The following is a 7,990-nucleotide window of genomic DNA, read 5'->3' on the forward strand; positions in this document are numbered from 1 at the left end:
GAATTCATTTGATTATATCTGAAGGCACAGTTTGTTCCTCTCTCTGATGATMAGTTTAGTCATACTTAAAGCAAAGAGATATTAGGAATCTTGAAGGAAAAGGTGCATCTTCTAACAAAAACATTTGATTACCAAACAGCTATTAATGATGAAGTGTTGTGATAAATGCTTTAACTTCAACAAAACACTTTACACAAAACAACATATCTTCTGATATTAAGGACTTTAAATAAGCAAGTGGAAACAAATGTAATTATGATAGGCAGAAAAGAAAAAAATCAGCATTTTGCTTAGAAAATTATCCCCTTTTGATTTTTTTTTCCAGGTTGAGACAGAAAATGACAGCATTTAATGAAACATTTTGATTTTCTTGAAATTGTCTTTCATTCTCTCTTCTTTTAACCCCAAAGATGTATTTTTGGCTGAAAAATTTTACTGTATCCAGAAGGGGAAATTGTTCTGTCAAGGGTATTGTAAAAAGCCCTGTGTTTCATTGGCTTTTAATGGAACCTTAATAGAAGTTGGCAGCAGAGCTGGTGAAGCTGGAAGGCTGCAGTGAAATTAAAATAATCAGGAGTTGTTCTGAGGTTCATGGCCATGAGAAAGCCCTCCAAAGCCCGTAGCTATCCACTCAGCCATGAAAACGGCTGATCTCATTTCTTCCCAGCATGTCCCATCCTTGGGAGCAGCGCTCACGGTGGCAAGAAGCCCACTGGGGACGGGGCTGTGGCTACTGATCTGAGGTGGAAGATGTGCTACAGTGAGGAAGGGAAGGATCAGCTTCTGCAGAAAGCACGTGGAAATCTGGAAAACCTCTTGCATCTGGGAAGGAGAGGATAAATTTTAATCAATGCCAGCGTTTATAGATGATTTAGAAAAGCCTGACTATGCATTAAGCTGTAATGACCTCTTGGCAGACTTTTAATCTAGCTTTAGTGTTATAACATTCGCTTTTAATGATGAGCAAGGCTTCTAAATCACTTGAAGTGGTTGGATCTGAGTGAACTTGTGCTGCTAAGAGCTTATGCAAAGCAAGGCGTTGCACAGGACAGTCCTCAGCCTTCCGCCACAGCAAAGTTAGCAAAGATACTCTCCAAGTTTAACGTTACCTAGGCTGATATTTCTCTTGCTCCTCTGCACTGGTTATTTCTCCTGCTAGCGTGCCACATGCGCTTTCTTTCTTTCCCATCACTACTACTACATAAGCACATGGCTTTTGGCTTTCGGTCTATCACTTTGTCTGTTGCAGAACCCTTAATAATGGTTATTTCCTGGTAGTGAATGCTTGACTTGGTCTAGGGGGACCTGTTTGTAGCATAGTTTTCTGTAATTACCCAAAATTTACACAGCAGTTCCAGGCCTATTATACAGGGCATAGTATGTAATTACAGACATAACATATTAGGTCCTAATAACAGCAAATATATCATTACACAAATCATTCATGTAACTGTGCTGATATTTTTATATAGAATAAGTGAATACAATTACTAACAATTACAATACACGTATGGCAGCTGCAGTGAGACTGGTGCCACTGTGACACATCGCAGGGCAGAGACGGGAGTAGGGAAATCCCTGGGAGATACCTGACCCGGTGAGACATTTCTTCCAAAAATCAAGGTGGTTCCTTGGCTCTGTGTGGGTGTGTACACACAATGAGGTCCCACCATGGGCGCTTCAGGTTAGATGGAGTGAGCACACTGTGTTAGCCGTGCTCGCCCGTCGTTATTCCCTCCTGCCTTCCCTTGCCTGCCTGTGGGCATTTTGCTTCTGGGAAGCATCAGGGAAGAGCTGACGCCTYTCATCTGCTCTTGCACAACTCCAAAGGCTTTGGTCCTCCAGGTCTCTGAGCTGTAGAAGAAGGGATTAAATCATATAAATGTGACAGCTAGCAGAGTCAGGCCAGCAGGTCTCCAAGTTGAACTGGGCAAATCATGCGTCCTACCTTCCTGTCTGGAAGAGCTGTGTTTGGCCCAAGATTTTTTTCTCTTTGAAAAGCACTTTAAGGCACTTTAAACCTTCTCTGAAAGGTGACCACTGATGCCTGGCACATGCAGGATGGCTTGCAGGGAAAAAGTGTTACTACTGACATCAGTAAAGCCACAGTAGTCTGAATTAATGACATGGACGGGGTACAAGGCCAACCCTGACTTCTGCAGATGGGCCCCTACCACTGTGGTGCTCAGAGGTATGTTCAGCCCATGGCATGGAGGGGAGATGTAACAGGCACTTCTTTTTTTTCCATACCATCTTTCTAAAAGTTCAGGCGGTGACTTCTGTTTCGACAGCTGCTTACTTGTATCCGCTGAGATGTGCTTCCTTCGCTGGGTGGTTAACCTGCCTCTGTGCTCCATCTCTGACAGGCCATCAGCGTCTTTGATGGAGCTAACCAGGATTTGCAATGCCGAATCCCCTTTTTCCATGGCAACAGGCCTGAGGTCAGTAACACTCACCCCTGTTAATGGGAATTTTGTTCCCAGAGCAGCTCGGAGTAGCAAGATGAGAAGAAAACACCACAGACTGGTGTATGCCCCAAGGCATATCCACAGGGGCAAGTGGTTATGAGCCAGCTCTGGGTGGTGGAGCAGTATTAACTAAAAGTCTTGCTGAAAAGCAAGGAATGTTATTTCAAGCCCAAATCTGTGTTAATGTAGCTATCGACAGGACCTGGCTTGCATTTAGCCAGCTTCATTCAGGCAGAGGTCTCTGCTTCCTACTTCTGAGTGGAAATACCTGGCGTTAGAGCAGGCATCAGGAACTGGAGACCTGGAGGCCAGCTCCAGCCTACCAAAGCAATTTATGTGGCCATGGAAACAGCGACAGGTCAACCCAAGCAGGAGGAGGGAGAAGGACACACACAGCAGAGTCTGGCAAGATTTGTCCGGGCCGGTGTTGTGCAAACACGGTCACGTTGATTGGCTTCCCACACATGTGGTTGGCGATGGAAGTAGCTTATTCCTGCTCCGAACTGAAGCTGGAAGAAGAGCTTCGTGGTGGCAAACGGTTTTATAAGGCTGGGAATGAGCTCACGCCTTCTGCCCCGTGGCAGCGCTTTTGCACGTGGGATGAGCAAGAGAAGACAAGAGAATGCAGAAATGTGAAAAATAGCCCAGTGGGGGCGGGGGGTGGTGGTGGAAGAAGTGTAAAAAGCGTGAGCCCTCCGAACACATTGCTCTCCACGTGCTTTATCCCCCCACGCTCAATGGGCACGAGCTGCTGGGAAGCGGGAGTTGCTGATTTATGTGGAGCGCACAGGGATGCTTTCAGAGGCCCGTGCAGCTATAGAGCGGGCTCCTTGCCAGTACGGTCGTCTCTCTGTCAGTGTTTCCTGCTTTGCATTTAAAAGTGTAAAAAATGGATGTACAGAACGCCCTTGTTCCCACCTGCTGTTACCCTGACTTTACCTTGGCACAGTCCCACCTCCTTTGAGGAGCAGAAAACCCAAGTGAGAAAGAGGAACTGGACTTTATGGGCCAGATTATTACCCCCATTTAGAAGATGTTTTTGAGACTCACTATGAAGACTTTCAATGTCTGAAAACTTAAGCTGAYGTAAAACCCCGCTTCAGGACATTTCGCTTTAGGGCTGCCTGTCTCTGCAGACGCTGTGAGCTCAGGGCTCCTCGTGCAAGAAGCACCAGGGAGTCRCAAGGACATTTTATTTAACAGGCGGCTGCACTGTGATTGCTGCCACGAAGCCTGTGCTCCTGAAGACCTTGGAAAACGCTGGAGCGGGACTGCCACGTTGTCATGTCCATAAGACGGTCCCTTATCTCGGGCCTCACCTCTGGTGTCTCCTTGGCTGCCGAGCTGCGGCAGCGATTGCTGGATGCGCAATGCCAGGTCAGGCTGACGCGCTGTGCGTGAGCATTAGTCGGGTGCGGTGATTTAAAACCTGGAGCCACATGAAGGTATTGGCGGTGGTCACACAGGAGGGTGACAGTACGGGGCAGGGGTTGCTTTGCGTTTTTCGCCATGCTACCAACAGCGGTATCATCTCATCTGAAGAGGAGCCAGCACCCTGGTGTTTACTGGGTGGCAGGTCGGTCCCGTACCTTGGCTGACCCTGGGCTGCATGCCTGGCCAGGAAAGTTCAGCTCCACGATGGTTGTCAAGGGAATAATTAACATGTTGGCTCCCCTTTGGTAAAAATTACCCTTCAGGTTGGTTGCCACCGTGGCTGGCAGAGGGCCGGGGCTGGAAAGCTCTGGGCAACGCTGCCATCGGCCATTGGCCGTCCTGTCATCTCGGTGGCCTCTCGCTAGGATGCTAAAACACAGCGAGAAAACACCGACGCTCTTTTGCGGACACTGGGGCTGTTAAACCAAGCAAAACATATCTTCTTATTTTTTTTTTTTAACTTTCAGGGACTTTCTGCCTCCATTTGCTGGAGTGGGGGGTGGCAGACTGGGTGCGGGTTGCAGGGGGGTGAATTTGGGATTCTGGACCTGAGTGACTGCTCCCACGGGTTAATGTTTCTCTAAGCCGGGGTAGCGGGGGGACAAGCAGCATTGCGAGACCCAATCGCAACAGGAACAAAGAGAGAGAGAGAGAAAAAGCAAAAAAAAAAAAAAAAAAAAGGCAAATAAATAATATCAACAGCATCATATCGCTCGCTCTCCCTGCAGACCTTGCCTTGCTGGTAATCATTAACCGAGAGCAGCTCGCGGCTGGGGCCGAGACCGTGAACCGGGGAGAGCCGCCCCCGCGCACCGCGGCGAGCTGAAAAGTGGGTCTTAGTATACAGAAGAGAGGGTTGAAAACCGTGCTTGAACAAAAGAGTACGAATGGGGTCCAGAAAATGGGTTTTATTGGGCTGCTGGCAGCGAGGCCGGCGGCGTGAGAAGGGCAGGGAAACTYGGCGGGCGCGAGGCAGCTTCGTGCCGGGCTGATTTGCACCGGCGGCGCCGCCGCAGTTTGAAGCCGGCCGCTAAAAAACAAACAAACAAACCCCAAAACATACAACCTTCCCCCCCATCCTTTCCCCTTGAGCTGGGGGCAATGAAACCCGCCGCTCGGCCGGGGCYGGTCCTCCGCGGCGCCCCGCGCGCTGGCCCCCGCCACCACACTCCCGGGGCAAACGTTTCGCCGTTCTTTCTTTCGTCTTTTTTGGTTCTTTTTTCTTTTTTTAACTTCAGTTTGAAGTGGAAGGTAGACGCCTTTGCATCACACGGGTTTTTTGAGCGCTTTTTAAAACCTCCGCGGAATAGATGCCTTCGCCAAACCGAAACGCCCGCTGAACCGCTTCGCTGCGTCCCTAGCTGAACTTTCTTTCTTTCTTTTTTTTTTTTATTGCTTTACATGGCACTTCTTTTTTCACATTGATTTAATTTTATTTATTTGCTTAAAAAAAAAGAAAACAAAAATAAAATCACAGCTCCCRTTTCAGCTCTCGCTTCATGTCAGCACTTCTGCCCTGTGGATGCGTTTCATGGGAAAGCACACTGGGAAATCGCTGGCAGAAAAAAAAAGGGGGAAGAAAAAGTAGAACTGTGGAATAGCTCAAAGAAAGGAGGGGAAAAAAAAAAAGAAAACCCCCCAAGTCCCCCCACCCCAGCCCCGAACGCTGAAGCACAAGCCGGCGTGTCCCAGCTCCTTCCCAGGCCGGCGGCCAGCTGCGGGGCTTCAGGCGGAGCCGGCGGACAGCGGGAACACGGGGGAGCTTGCAGAAGGATTCAGAAATTCAGATTTGTCGCTGATAACTAACTGGCCCGCTCAACAGTATCCGAGTGGAATTTCTGACTTCTCTTTGGCTCAAAGACTTAACGTTAAGGCAGAAAAATAAGACACAGTGTGGAAGCTCCATCCGATCTTTGGCACAACAGCAACAACAACAACAACAAAAATTTACTGTACACATGAGCCGAGAGGGGAACGTTTCCCAGTTAAGCAAAGGGAAAAGTGCTAAATAAATTGCACATACTAAAAGGTGGCTGGCTTAAAAAACAAGAAGAAGCATCCCCGTCCTTTTTTTTGTTTCRTTTYGTTTTGTTTTTTCCCAGTTCCAGAGATGAAGAAAGTTCCTTGGCCAATCGCCGTCTTGAAAAGGGGGGTTCTGCAACCAAACGCCGTAAAAAAAAAAAAAAGCCGCTTGCAGTCTTCATCTGGCTCGCGCAACCTTCGCCAAGGCTAGGTGCATCTCCGGCTGGAAGCGCTTCCCAGTCCCCCCTTCCCGGTTATTACTCCTGGAAAGAGAAGGAGGCGCCGTGAGAGCAGCAGGCGCCTGGCTCGCGAGCAAACGGAGCCCGTTTCGTGCTTCCTGCGAGGAAAAAAAAAAATCCTCCTCCCGCTTCCCGCGCCCAAATGCCGCAAATTCATCTTTTTTTTTATTTTTTTGCCTATTTTTTGTTTTTTTGATGAGAACGAGAACGTGCAGGACTGACGGGGAAGCGGCCCGGCATCTATCCGCCCGGTGACAAACGGCGGCTGCCCCGTCGGGAGCGCCGGGCTTTCRGCGCACGACGCTGCCGTCGGGAAACCTCCGAAACGGGTTTTCCCACGCTAAAGGGCAGATCATACGTATTAATAAGCCGTAGCGGGGGAGCCCGTTTAATTGAAAATGGAAACGGAAAGCGTAGAAGCGGAACGGAGGGAAGGGCGCGGGCGCAGCGTCGCGACGCGGGTCCGCGCGGGAGATGCTACGGGCCGGGAAGACGCGCCCACCCGCGGCGGGAGAAGCGGCGACGCGCGGCGGGACGCCCGCAACGAGCAGCTCGAACGCCTCCGAGGGCGCGAGATAACGCAACCGCTGCGCGCACAAACAGGCGCGGTATTAACGCACCAGGCTGCAAGCGAGACGTAGCTGCCGCGAACGCTGCAGGCGCTCCTGCACCGCCTAATTCTCGGGCAGCACGTATGAACACGCACGGCAAATATCGAGATGCGCACGCATACACGTGCATCTCTCTAGCGTTTTAATTTTTAATTCTTTGCATCTGCAAACACACGCACACACAGGGAATTAAAAATAAGCAGCGCAATCCCCCAATTTTTATTGCGCTCCAACTGCTGCGCTGTTATTCATAACCCGGCTTCCTCTCTCACAAAGAGACCTTTTGCATGTTTTTTTTTTTTTTTCTTCTTCCCCCCCCCTCCTTTCCCTCCTGCCTCCCTAACAGCTGCGCTCAGTGTTGTATCCTGAGTGATGATGAGGTTCTGAAAGTGTTTTTTTGGAACAGATGGCCAGGAGAGAGCCGGGGAATGTGCCAGCAGCGCGCTGGGGAATGTGCCAAGTCCTGCGGTGACGGAGTGCTCTGGGTTCCAGCTCGCGTGCCTTTCCCCTGCCCTCTGCCCCAAGTGGCGCCAGCAGGACTTCCCAGCTCGCGCTCCGAACATCTGGAGTCTGCGGCTGCCAGAAAAGCGCGGGGCGGCGGCGGGGGGGGAAGAGGAGGAAAAAAAGAATATATAAAAAAGACGAAGAAAAAAAAAGCCCTACACACAACCCACCCTTCCCCGCTCCAGCTTGAGCTTCCATGTACTCGGCGGCGGCGCTGCCTCGTGGAGTAACTAATCAAAACCAAAGAGGACGGGAGGGGGAAAGAAAAAAAAATAATAAAAGAAATGAACCTTGCGAGCTGCAGCAGCTGCGGCCRAGCCGAGGAGCGCGCAGCCCCGCAAAACGCTGCTCTTTTTCGGTGTTTGGGTCCCCCTCCTCGGCCGCCCCCGCGGTGCCCGAGGACGGCGCCGGGTTCGGGGCAGAGCATCCCTCCTTCCAGCACCTCCGTTCAGCCCCGATCCTGCTGGGGTGCTCAGGGCCCCCTGCGAGGGTGCTGCGGCCTCAGTGTCCAATGCGACTCTGGCACCGCGGCCGCGAGGATCCGGGCCACTTTTAGGGCCAATCGAAAGGCAACCTCTAAAAAAAAAATTACACCAGGATTCCTCGCTTATTGCTTCAGGAAAAGGCATTTGCAGCCCGCCAATTAGCCCCTCGGCTGCTTATGGAGATCTCCAACCACTCTCCATCGAGTCTCGGTCGCAACACCTTAAAT

General features: G+C 50.5%; 1 long non-coding RNA gene across 1 annotated transcript in view; it reads right to left on the bottom strand.

Annotated features, from left to right (window-relative positions):
- Positions 1 to 5,796: 5,796 nt before the first annotated feature.
- LOC146590421 (uncharacterized) overlaps positions 5,797 to 7,990 on the bottom strand; it is a 9,357-nt gene continuing 7,163 nt past the window's right edge. Inside the window, exon 2 of the long non-coding RNA XR_014897024.1 lies at positions 5,797 to 6,187. This is a non-coding gene — a long non-coding RNA (uncharacterized LOC146590421). The remainder of the gene's footprint in view (positions 6,188 to 7,990) is intronic.

The sequence above is a fragment of the Rhea americana genome, unplaced genomic scaffold (genome assembly GCF_003343005.1).
Source record: "Rhea americana isolate MKP2758 unplaced genomic scaffold, rheAme1 scaffold_41, whole genome shotgun sequence".
Classification (NCBI taxonomy): domain Eukaryota; kingdom Metazoa; phylum Chordata; class Aves; order Rheiformes; family Rheidae; genus Rhea; species Rhea americana.